General features: G+C 44.5%; 1 pseudogene; it reads left to right on the top strand.

Moving 5' to 3' along the window:
- Positions 1 to 9,287: 9,287 nt before the first annotated feature.
- Positions 9,288 to 10,663, top strand: LOC124648932 (annotated as a pseudogene).
- The last annotated feature ends 2,818 nt before the right edge of the window (positions 10,664 to 13,481 follow it).

The following is a 13,481-nucleotide window of genomic DNA, read 5'->3' as shown; positions in this document are numbered from 1 at the left end:
GATCTATCTGTGTTTATTGTATCATGTCCTGTGTATAGTCCTCTTGCATGGATTTACCTACGCGGTACTGCTCAGTATTTTTTATAATCGATCCTAGCTTAGATACCTTTTCCTAGTCGTTCAATAATTAGATTATATCCTACTTTTTTAATCCTTTTGCTCATACACCCTTTTTCGCTCTGTCTGAATTTGGTTTTTCTAAGCCTTACTCGGCCAATACTGGTTCTATTTTATTAAGAAAAGAAGGCATAACTTATCTGCTTCACCATCTTGCTCCATGCCATGCTAATGTGATTCTCCAGCTGCCGGAACGTCTCTAGACAGCTTAGACATGCTAGATGATCCGGTTTTGGACATGACGAATGAGTTTCTTAGTTGCGGAAAAATATTTGCATATATGTGAGTCACCGGAAGAAGATACATACCATGGTGCATGCTTACCGATCTTCCTTTGTAACATGATGGGAGGTTAGAATAATTATAACATAGATATAAATTACCTTTTTTGTGGGGTAGATACAGATTACCAGTCTAATTGAATTACCAGGCGGATCCGGCGAATAAAGTTCCTGCGGGGGAGGATGATGAAGATTGATGCGACGACGATGGCAGCCATCGGGTAGGGCCATGGGTTCCGGTGATTGGTGACTTCCCGCTCGCGAGGGGAATTCTCTCGATCCAAGGCAAGAAGGGGAGAAGCAGCGACGGCGCGCCACCAACAGCTCCTGGACGCCGGCGTGTTCGTGTTGCAGAAGGACTGGGCTGTAATTTGTTTTTCTTCGTGGACCTTTCTGTAACTTGCTGATCTAATATCATCTTCCTTTATGGGCAAAAAAAACTTTTCCTTTAGCTAGCTTCATTTCTTGTCGACGTGACGTCTCCTCTAGTATCTGCATGGGCTTCTAGCAGTGGAATCCATGCACATGTGCTTGCACTTCTGACCATGAATTAATTTCATGCATGTTGTCAAGTATTTGCTTTCTGCGCGCAATGATATCCATGATCTGAACTCATCTTCTCTAAAGCAGCAACCTGTACTTATGAGATACCATTATTACTCTGGTCTCATCATCAAGATTACAAAGGATAGATAGCTATGCATACCTTGTGGTGCCGATCGATCAGAACAAAACATCCGGCACCAGGGCTTGGTATGCGCTACCACAATGAACATGGCGCTGCGGCGTGGTCGCATGTAGCCCAAGTGGCATGAAACGATCGAAGCCCTAGCGATTTTTCTTGTCGAATTGCTTTGCCGAGTTGTGCAGGATCACATCCATAGATTGTTTCTCTTACTCAGATCTGGCGTTCCTATACCACTTTCCTTTTGATGAGCACGGCTTGGAGATCTAGGAATTGATTAACTTGCGGATATTACTTCCTCTTGAAAATATAGAGAAATCATACTTTTACGAATAGAGGGAGTACCAAAAATCGAAGATGTTTCGGTTGTGCCTTGATCTACTCGGCACCCTAGCGTCTTGCGCTTGTGTATTGGGTTCGATGATGCCATACCTTTGATGCTCCCGCCGCCGGCCGGGCGTCTGAGCTAGCGTCGACAATGTACAAATGAGTTGATTTCTGACTTCGATCTACTGATTGTGTGGAGGCGTGTTTGTATTTGGTGTTGTGCTCACGGTTCCCCGGTTAGGCCAGTGAAGGTGCACGTTTCGATCGGCCGGATAATTAGCGTGAAGCAAGCAAGCCGGATATTGAGGCGCAGTTCCGATAAAGCCGGTTAGTTTAAAAAAGATATATAGTCGGGTCAGGATATACATTCAAATGGATCGTTTATAGTGTACGTGCTGGTGCCGAGATCTATTGAGTTCTTTCTAAACAATCTAGCTTAGATCTGTACGTCTTTTTTTCTTTTTCGTGCATAGCGATTTTCAATCTATATCATATGGTTTTGCATGCGTGCCGGTAGGGATATATCTATTCAGAGAACTAACCTGTGGTTGGATGGTTAGGAGGGCAGTGGCACCCCCAACCCACCAGAGTTCAAATCCCAGATTTGACACTTTGGTGTCTCATAAAGGCGGAATATTCTTCAGTGGGAGGCGACGTTCCCGTCGACAGCGAGGCGCCTGTGGTGACTTCGTCAATCTCAAGACCCGCCGGATCAGTTCTTCAACACAGTCTCTTGGAGGTGCTCATAGGGGTAGGGTGTGCGTGTGTGCGTTCATAGGGGTGAGTGTGTGCGCGTATGTATGAGCGTCTTTGATTGTACTGTGTTTCGCAAAAAAAAAAAAAAAAAAAATATATCTATTCAGTTTTTCCTAAGAGATGATTTTCAATCTATATCACATGGTTTTGCATGCGTGCTGGTAGGGATATATCAATTCAGTTTTTTCCTAAGAGATCCTGGTTTTGTAAGCTTTTTGTTTTGTGTGCAGCGATATATCTAAATCCGTTGGTTTTATGTTGTCTAATCTCCACCATTGGTTGTCTTGTACTTTAATTATATAATAGATAGATTTAGTTTATAAAGTCGATGTCGGTTGGTTTTGTTCAATAAAGTGGTTGACACGAAATTTATTACGATTGAACTGAAATTAAAGTACAGAGCTCCTCGGAGAAAAGTTTCCCGCCACATACATGGAATTAAAGTACAGAGCTCAACTGAAAATTAATTAAGATACATCGCCAGATTCGACTGTTCTAGTCATTCAGTCATACTCGTGCCTAGCCCTATAGTACTCACCACTGTAGTCGTCGTAGTCGCCGTCATCATCGTCGCTGGCATCGGGGTCGCGGTAGTCGAACCTCGACGGGAGAGCACGCGTGGGCTGGGACTGAGGGTAGCGCAGGCGGGGGCCACGGTAGGCCATGACGCCCTGGAGAGTCCGGCCGCACCACCACAGCCGACGGCCGGCCTCGTTGAAGTCCGAAGGAGGCGGGCCGCCCTCCTCGTGCCTGGCAAGCGCCCTCTCACGCCGATTGATGAAGAAGCTTTCCCAAGTCGGGAAGTAGTTGGGATGCCACTGGGGATTCCTCCGCTGCTCTGGCGTGAGCTCGAAGTAGTAGTGGTTCGTGATGGCCATCTCGCGCGCCACACCTAGAGGGACAGGATGGACCGGTACGCCTCCGACGCTCAAGCAACCAGCCGGTCGGGACACGGTAGCCCGGCGGGCAGGGGTAGTTCGACGCGCAAAGCGCCTCCGCCTCCCGGAGGGTTAGAGATACGATGGAAGCCATGGGACAGAGTGATGAGGTTTGCGAGATATGAGTCTAGATGTGATATGTAAATGGAGGCCAAGCCTACATATATATATATATATATATATATATATATATATATATATATATAGTGAAAAAAATGGCGGGAGGACAGAGGCGGGAAGCAGTGGAAAGCGCGGGAAGAAAAATAGGCGGGAACGCAGTGGAAAGCGCGGGAAGAAAAATAGGCGGGAACGCAGTGGCGCCGAAAACATTAGTCCCGGCTGGTGGGTACAACCGGGAGTAAAGATCATTTTTTGTCATATCTAACAAAACTGTCGGTGGGATAAAGACGTGTGGGTAACCTTTAGTCCCGGCTGGTGGGTACAACCGGGACGAAAGATCCTTTTTTTGTCATCTAACAAAACTGTCGGTGGGATAAGGACGTGTGGGTAACCTTTAGTCCCGGCTGGTGGGTACAACCGGGACTAAAGATGTCGGCAGGATAAGAACGCATGGGTGGACGCACTGCTCGATGAGATAAAGCATGTAGCGCACGACGCCCTGTCGAGTAGAAGCGGTGTTGTGCCTATAAAAGGAGCATCGATACGGCTTGCCAAGCAGATCAACAAGCCAAGCAGAGATTCATTCCCATGGATTGGAAAATCTCCCGTGGCGCAGCTTCTCGAAGATGTTGTTGGTGCACACGCCCTACGGCATCTTCGGAAGCTGCGCCTGGAATTTTTTCCCCGCAAGCCCGTGAACGACTACATCTCCTCTAACAGTGTTGGGGAAAGGGTTGGGAAATCTCCCGTGGCGCAGTTTCTCGAAGATGTTGTTGGTGCACACGCCCTACGGCATCTTCGGAAACTGCGCCTCGGAATTTTTTCCTGCAAGCCCTTGAACGACTACATCTCCTCTAACAGTGTTGGGGAAAGGGTTGGGAAATCTCCCGTGGCGCAGTTTCTCGAAGATGTTGTTGGTGCACAAGCCCTACGGCATCTTCAGAAAATGCGCCTCGGAATTTTTCCCCGCAAACCCGTGAACGACTACATCTCCTCTATATATATGGTACAAAAAGCCAACCACATCTCCACTTTTCATATCTTACATACAGTTAAATGATTACACAAAAATAAATGGGAAATTGATTGCCATGTTGAGATACTCATTTGTGCCATGGAGCATCTTCATCATTTAATCTTCTTCGGCCTTAACCATGGAGCATCTTCATCATTTAACTTGATGCTTGGATCAATGTTCACTCCGAAGGGTGGAATTTCATCAAACTTATTACAATCTTCCGACATGTCCGTCTTGTCCTCCACTCCCACGATGTTTCTTTTCCAGTAAAGAACTATGTGGCGCTTTGGCTCATCGTTTGATGTATTTGTTTCCTTATGTTTCCATTTTCTTGGTTTGCTAGACATATCCTTCACATAGAAAATCTGGGCCACATCCTTGGCTAGGACGAATGGTTCGTCTCTATACCCAAGATTGTTGAGATCCACTGTTGTCATTCCATACAACTTGTCTACCTGAACCCCGCCTCCTGTTTTGTTGACCCATTTGCACCTAAACAAAGGGACCTTAAAAGAAGGTCCATAGTCAAGTTCCCATATATCCTCTATGTAACCATAATATGTGTCATTTGGGCCTTCATTCATTATTGCATCAAATCGGACACCACTGTTTTGGTTGGTGCTCTTTTTATCTTGGGCGATTGTGTAAAATGTATTCCCATTTATCTCGTACCCTTGGAAAGTAACTACAGTCGAAGATGGTGTCTGGGACAGCAAGTACAGCTGATCTTCAATATCTTTGTTATTCAGGAGATGTTTTTGCAACCAACCGCCGAAAGTCGACATGTGTTCACGTCTAATCCAATCGTTCGACCGCCCGGGTTCTGGGAGCGTAGAAAGTTCTTGTGGTCACCGATATACGGAGCCACCATGGTGGAACTTTGTAGAACTTTGTAGTGTGCTTGAGTCAAAGAAATCCCGTCCCTACATATCATTGATTTCCTTCCTAGCGTGCCTTTTCCACTTAGTCTCCCTTCATGCCGCAATTCAGGAACACCAATCGGCTTAAGGTCAGGAATAAAGTCAACACGGAATTCAATGACCTCCTCTCGTTCCATAGCCCTTGGAGATGCTTCCTTCGGCCTAGCACGGTTATGAACATATTTCTTCAAGACTCCCATGAACCTCTCGAAGGGGAACATATTGTGTAGAAACACAGGACCGAGAATAGAAATCTCATCGACCGTGTGAACGAGGAGATGTGTCATAATATTGAAGAAGGATGGTGGGAACACCAGCTCAAAACTAACGAGACATTGGACCACATCATTCTCGCAACCTCGGTAGAATTTCTGGATTTATTACCTTCTGAGAAATTGCATTGAGGAATGCACATAGCTTCACAATGGGCAGTCGAACATTTTCCGGTAGAAGCCCCCTCAATGCAATCGGAAGCAACTGTGTCATTATCACGTGACAATCATGAGACTTCAGGTTCTGGAATGTTTTCTTCTCCATATTTATTATTCCCTTTATATTGGAGGAGAAGCCAGACGGGACCTTGATACTGCGCAGACATTCAAAAAATATTTCCTTCTCTGCTTTTGTAAGAGCGTAGCTGGATAAATGACGTCCTTTAACTCTCTCATGCAGCTTTTTGGGGTCTTTCCAACGTTGCTCGGTCCTCCTATGCTTCGGTGTATCTTTTGTCTTCCCGTACACGCCCGTAAAGCCTAGCAGGTTAACGCAAAGATTCTTCGTCACGTGCATCACATCGATTGAAGAGCGGACCTCTAAGACTTTCCAATATTCTAGCTCCCAAAAAATAGATTTCTTCTTCCACATGGGCGCGTGTCCGGCATCGTCATTCGGAACGCACCGTCCGCCAGGACCCTTTCCAAATATTACATCTAGATCCTTGACCATACCAAATATATCAACACCATCACGATGGGGAGGCTTCCTCCGGTGATCAGCCTCACCGTTGTAATGCTTGTCTTTCTTTCTTACGGGATGGGTAGTCCTAAGAAATCGACGATGCCCTGTGTACACGACCTTCCGACCTTTTTCCAAATAATCACCTTCGAGCTCATGTAAACAAGTGCGTGCATGCATTGTATCCCTTGTTTGACTGTCCTGAAATGTTACCAAGAGCAGGCCAGCTCATTGATGGTTACGAAAAGCATCGCTCTTAGGTCAAATTCCTCCTCGCTTGTGCTCGTCCCACACACGTACACCTGCTAGGGACCACAGCTGTAGAAGTTCTTCGACTAATGGCTTCAGGTACACATCAATGTCGTTCCCGGGTTGCTTCGGGCCTTGTATGAGCACTGGCATCATAATGAACTTCCGCTTCATGCACAACCAAGGAGGAAGGTTATATATACAAAGAGTCACAGGCCAGGTGCTATGGCTGCAGCTCTGCTCTCCAAAAGGATTCATGCCATCTGTACTTAGACCAAACCTTAAGTTCCTTGCATCCCGTGCAAAGTTTGGGAACTCTCTATCGATTTTTCTCCATTGGGATCCATCAGCAGGGTGCCTCAACATCACGTCTTTCTTACGGTCTTCTTTGTGCCATCGCAACAACCTAGCGTGCTCTTTATTTCTGAACAAGAGTTTCAGCCGTGGTATTATAGGAGCATACCACATAACCTTGGCAGGAACCCTCTTCTTGGGGCGCTCGCCCTCAACATCACCAGGGTCATCTCGTCTGATCTTATACCGCAATGCATTGCACACCGGACATGCATCCAAATTCTCGTACTCACCGCGGTAGAGGATGCAGTCATTAATGCATGCATGTATCTTTTGCACATCTAATCCTAGAGGGCAGACAATCTTCTTCGCTTCGTACGTACTGGCGGGCAATTCGTTACCCCTTGGAAGATTCCTCTTAATTATTGTCAGCAACTTTCCAAATCCCGAGTCGCTGACACCGTTCTCCGCCTTCCATTGCAACAATTCCAGCGTGCTCGCCTAGCTTTTTATGGCCATCTTCGCAAGTTGGGTATAACAATTTGTTGTGATCTTCTATCATCTTGTCGAAGGCCAACCTTTCCTTTTCAGTTTCACATTCTCTCCTTGCATCAGTAATGGCCCGACCAAGATCATCATCGCAGGCTCATCCGGTGCCTCTTGATCTTCTACTTCATTGTCTTCATTGCCTTCTGCAAGTATCATCGTATTCGTGGAAATTGGGATAACCGTCATCATCCTCTTCCTCTTTTTCATTGTCTTCCATCATAACCCCTCTTTCTCCGTGCTTGGTCCAACAATAGTAACTCGGGCATGAAACCGGATCGCAGAAGGTGGCTGTGAATGAGACTCGAGTGAGCGTAATTTACGGTATTCTTGCAGTTCACACATGGACAATACATGAAGCCACCATATTTGTTTGTCTCCGCCACGGCCATAAAATTATCCAGGCCCGAAGTGAACTCGTCAAACCGTCGGTCAATGTACATCCATTGCCGATTCATCTGCATGATATAATTTAGCTGATCAAAACCATTACAGAACATCACGATGTATATATACACATGCATTTTATCAATTACAGAAGAAAAGGATAAAGTTGTTAACCTCGATGAAGAAGAAAAAAACAAGTTAATTGTGGCTTGATTTGTGTAAACTCAAGTGGCAAATCCTCTTAAGCATTTCATCAAACACCTCTTGTGCATGTGAAGAAGAGAGGAGAGCAATACACCCCTCTTGTGAAGAAAGTGAAAAAATGGGGCAAGGTAATATAGCCAGATTGGGGATCTTGTCCCGGTTTGTAACACAAACCGGGTCCAGAGGGTGGGGCTTTGGACCCGGTTTGTAATACAAACCGGGACTAAAGGTTTCCCACGCCTGACACGGCCTGCCGCGCCCTGCCGTGGATCCTTTAGTCCCGGTTTGTAATACAAGGCCACTACCGGACAAGCTCCAGCGGGTGGGATCGTCCTGGGCAGAAACGAACCGGGACCAATGCCACCATTGGACCCGGTTTGGTTCAGCACTGGGACATTTGCTTGGGACCAAAGGCCTCTTCTCCACTAGTGCGGGTGTACCGTTGGTATCATCTGATGGCTCTGTGAAGTGGCGGCATGCATGTAGGAGAAAATTGTAAACTAATTGTAGTAAAAGTAATATAGGTAGTAAAACGTTTTAACGACATGGCATAACAATAAATTAAGAGAAAAAGTAAGATGGTAGCTAGCTATGTTATCATAACATCATACACCCTAAAAAAGATGAGTCCATAACATAATAAATGATATAATGCATGAAACCACACATAAGTTGCTACCCACTATGGATGTAGTAACATAGATTAGTAACACTAGATTTAGATGTGTACCTTGGCGCACGACCCCGCTGAATTCTCACCTATGTACAGTTTGCATAATAACGATAAAAACGAAACAGCAAAATCACAAACATTTACATATAATCAGGAAAATGTAAAAAATTATTGCAATATCTAACACTGTTTTTTCAGGACTAACAAAAGCAAGGAATAGCAAAAGTACTCTCTAGATAATCTTGTCGTAGCATGTCCCAAGGCTGATTTTTAACTGAACTCGGTCTTTTGAAACAATGACACATTGTTGATTTGATTAACTACACGGGTACCAATTATACACTATATAAAAGCTAAACAAGTTTGCCATCTCCAAGTGATTTAGCCACTGTAGATTGGCTATTTATCCACTTCTCCATCCGATCATTTTTTGACACGTAACCTCTTCTTTTACCATTGTGTTCTTTGGTCAATCTGGTATTTTCCATTTGCTTTTTTTCTTAGCTTGATGGACAACCGGTTACCGGCTCTTAGGCGTTATTTCTTCATACACTCCGGTGACTGCATTCGTCGCTTCCCGGTCTTGGTTTAAATCAATGGTCTGTGGCTGGGAGCCCACGTGTGACTAACGTGGCAGTTTCTCATCGAGTTGCCGCTTTGGGATGTGTATGCAGGTTTCGTGATGCCGCTCCATTTGTCTTTCCTCTTCCTCCCATTTATTAGCAGGACAGCTCTGCCACTGTAGTTTTCTTGCGCAAATAATGGTCAGCCCACCATCCCTGATTTGATTGGCTTCTCCGCCATAGCTCCTCACCAAAATGGTGGCTCCCAATCTCACCGGCGGATCCATCGTGTGGGCGCTTGACGACCTGCAGCACCGCTTTCTTCCGGTGTGGTCGCTTGGCGATCTGCAGGGCCGCCGTGTGCTCCGGATGTGTGACTGCATCGTCCCGTGAAAACTGCCACCATGAATTGCTAATCCTTTATTCTCTCCCCCATGACCCCATCTCTCCCCTTCCGCCGCTACTGCCTTCCTTCGCCAATCCAATCCATGCCTCCATGGCCACCTTACAACCTCTTCATTCTTCTCCGCGAGCACCGCTTCTGAGGGTGTCTCTGACACCGCCGCATCTGGCTCTAGGTCCAGGAGTAAGCGGCGCGTCGAGCACCCCGGTGGGGTGCGGCTAGAGAGCATCTCCAAGTCGTAAAAGGGGGTGGCCGTCAGATGTCCTGAAAGGTGCAGGGAGAGGGTGGGGATCGTGGGCGTCAACAACGCTGGCAACACCATGCAGCTCCGCATCATTGCCGACCCCGAGGATCCCGACGGCGTCTATGTCGCCAAGGGCAAGGGGAACATGAATATTGGCTTGCTCAGCCAGAAAACCCAGGTCCGCGTCTCCCAGACCGCCAGGGAGGAATTCGTCAACGCCTTCTTGGAGAAGATGGGCTTCAAGGACTCCCTCGACCAGGTGCTGGCGGCCTTCGAGCGCGCCACCAAGGACATGGACCTCGTGGAAGGTTTCTTCACGATCTAGATCTGCTGCAGCTCGCAGCCTTCCAGGATGTCGACCTGGGCTTGGTGCAGGTCAAAATTCGAGGCTGATGCTCGAGCTCAGCTTCGTACTGGAGGATTGCGACCCCGGATTGCGACCCCCTGAAAGTATCTTTGAGTGTTGGCTGGAAAATGAGGATGTCGCTTGGCAAGATACTTCTGCAGGTATAGATTAAAATTTTAGGAGTTTACCTTCAGTATTGGTTGGAAAATGAGTATGTTGCTGGGCAGATACTTCATTAGGTATAGATTAAAATTTGAAGAGTTCACATGTACGAAATGATGTTGGCAATGGTAGACAAGTTCAGGTTTTTTATGTGGACTGCTAATTTAGAGGACACTGAATGCAATTGCCAATAAAATTAGTTTTCTGATTGTTCCATTGAAAATTCTTTTGGTTTTATCTTATACCAAGTATACAGTCACATTTTCTGTGTATTTAGCACACCAATCCTGATTGGGTGAGGAACCTGTTTTGCTTCGACTTGATGAGCCATTGTGTTGCTCGAGAGCTATCTTAAGGCACAAGATGTGCCAATGGTCATCTGCTTTCTTTTTTGCTATTTTGTTGATATGTCCTTTCATGTCTCCTTCGTGTAGATTTCACCCTTCGGTTGATGATGCTCGGAGGCGCGGTGTTCTCCTGGTGCATGCCTTGCGACGACCCACTGGAGGTGTTTCCCTTCATGGGGGCGATGATTCCATTACTTTCTGTCCTGTTTGTTCCAGGCGTCATCAGCTTCCTGGCGTTCAGGATGGAGGAGGAGGTCCCCTGATGTGGGGTGAGGTGTTTTATTTTTGTCCGCACCACTTTCAGGTGGTACAGCTTCGTGCTCGGACGATCTGCCATTACATGCTGCGTTCCATGTTATGGTTCGGGAATTCTCTATTTTTATGTCTTCTCGTGTTTCTCGGAGGCATTGCATCCTTCGATTGATGACGGTGCTCGGAGGCACAAAATCTGTCCACCTTTTTGTATCTCCTTCCAGGAAATTCCGGCTCGACTATTTTTATGTATATTCTTGGCATTTCAGCTTCTCAGTAAATCAAAGGAGAAGAATTACCTACTTCCACATGTCAAGTTAACACTCATGTTGATTCTTCTCCTTTCTGCATTTAAATTCTTTTTTATTTCTCCATAGTAAATCGGTTGGCACCAATGAACTTCTTCATCAGCTCATCCATTTGTGTTTTTTTTGCAGACTTTTTGTTCACCCCAGCATCAAATCTTATGTTTCCATCCTTTGAATTAATTGGGTTTGAATTCCAGTCTTGGTTAACATGTATTGCCACTCCAACAATAAATAAATAATTTGTTATCCTAATAGGCTATCTATATAATATGTCCTTTAATTGTTAATTCGCAACAAGTATCTGTAGTCTCAGGTACAACACTGTTAGGATATCACCACAGCGAGTAAGGATTTGATGATGCCTCTGAAGAATACGATCCTTACATGATTATGTGATAATAAATCATATTTTTTTGTGCAAATTAATATGCAGTGGAAGTTCAAACTACTCTAAATTTAATACTAGCAGTCATTAGGTTATATATGTTTATCCCCTGATGTGTGCTTAGTACACTATTGGTATATTTAAGTTATTGTTGTTCATGCTAGAATGTCATAGCAAATGCAAGTTTCTGATGGTCACCTGAAAGTTGTTGCCTTAGGTATAAAATGGCATTCCATCATCCTTCCTCCCAACACCATCAGAAAATAAGACATGTTTGTATATTATTTTTGATAATTACTTTCATAAGCACAATAGCATGCATAAACTCCATTGCAGTGCTTTGTTTATCTCTGCAATAAGTGGAACATATAAAGCATGACATATATGTTTAGTATAGAATACCGATACACACATATCTTCTGATCTAAGTTTGCTTCTAGGGTGTTGCAACCATTTGAGAAGTTTTGAGGCACTGTTATTGTCAGTATTTGTGAAGCCTGAACAATTGCCCAAATATTTAATTTACCATTTTGGAGAAATATCAGCGATAATAAAAAGATGAAACCTGCTACATTCAATCACTGATCTTGAAGTCACCTCCACACTTATAAACTGATAATAACTGTTAGATAGATCTCCACTGTGCAGACTATAGATTAACTTATTTTATTATATAGTTGCATTTGTAGTCTGATCTAAGTTTGCTTCTAGGGTGTTGCAACCATTTGAGAAGTTTTGAGGCACTGTTATTGTCAGTATTTGTGAAGCCTGAACAATTGCCCAAATATTTAATTTACCATTTTGGAGAAATATCAGCGATAATAAAAAGATGAAACCTGCTACATTCAATCACTGATCTTGAAGTCACCTCCACACTTATAAACTGATAATAACTGTTAGATAGATCTCCACTATGCAGACTATAGATTAACTTATTTTATTATATAGTTGCATTTATAGCACAATGCATGTCCAGTTTAACTGGCTTTAGCATCTCTTTGTTGTTTGTGGTATTTCATCCTTGAAAGAGTTGCGGGAAGAGATTCTTCACTATTATTTCTTTGCATTGTATTTACGTCAGGACAAGATGGTGGGTCATGGTATTGAAGATGCATGAGGAAAACAAGGAATCTGACCAGCAAATGATCTGACAAAATTTTCAATTTTGTGAAATATTGCATCAAGATTTTGGCGATGACGACGGTGAAGCTGGCCCTTTATAAAAAGATATCGATCATTCATGGACGATGAAGGTGACGGAAAGCATTTGCTATCTCTGAAGCCACAAATTATCATAGATAGTTATCGTGGCATAATATTTAGTATCTCCTTTTAAGTTTTAGTCACCATATGTATGTCCCATTTAGTAAATCTGGGATCTGCTATGCTTTCTCTCTCTGAGACAACATTGCTTGCGATGCAAGAACTTCCAAGTGATGGTACTTCCCAACCTTGAAAATGATTGCAGCTATTTTTTGAGTTCAATGATTTGTATACTTGCTGGTGCAACGGGCGCGGCGTGCCGCCGCGCCACTGCTTCCTAGTAAACTTTAGATACATAGTACTCTACAAGGTATGTATTCAGCCAGAACCACACACAGACCTCGTTCACTTCACAGGGCAACTAATGCAAAATAGAGAAACAAAGTTGCTACAAAGCGAACTCCTACATCTGGGACACTACTGTTCTCGCCTGGAAACTACGCACAGTTTACAATATCCTTCCTCACCTACCACCCTTCATGTGGGTATGTCAGTCGGTACTGGAGTTACATAGCCTTTGTAGGGTAGGTTACAAATTTAGTGTTATGAAACAAAATCAACTATGACCAGCAGTTATATATTACTTGACAGGGCCCAAACACCGAAAGGATTAGCACATGTTCGGATTAGCACATGTTCAGGCAATTAGAGCATTTGAGTAAAATTACCATGTATTAGAGTGAAAGTTCAGATATGTATCAACACGGGTGCCCTCAGGCTGAAGAACTTACTTTCCTTC

This window comes from Lolium rigidum, chromosome 1 (genome assembly GCF_022539505.1).
Source record: "Lolium rigidum isolate FL_2022 chromosome 1, APGP_CSIRO_Lrig_0.1, whole genome shotgun sequence".
Classification (NCBI taxonomy): domain Eukaryota; kingdom Viridiplantae; phylum Streptophyta; class Magnoliopsida; order Poales; family Poaceae; genus Lolium; species Lolium rigidum.
The sequence above is the reverse complement of the archived record's forward strand: the minus strand, read 5'-3'. Positions and strand labels throughout refer to the sequence as shown.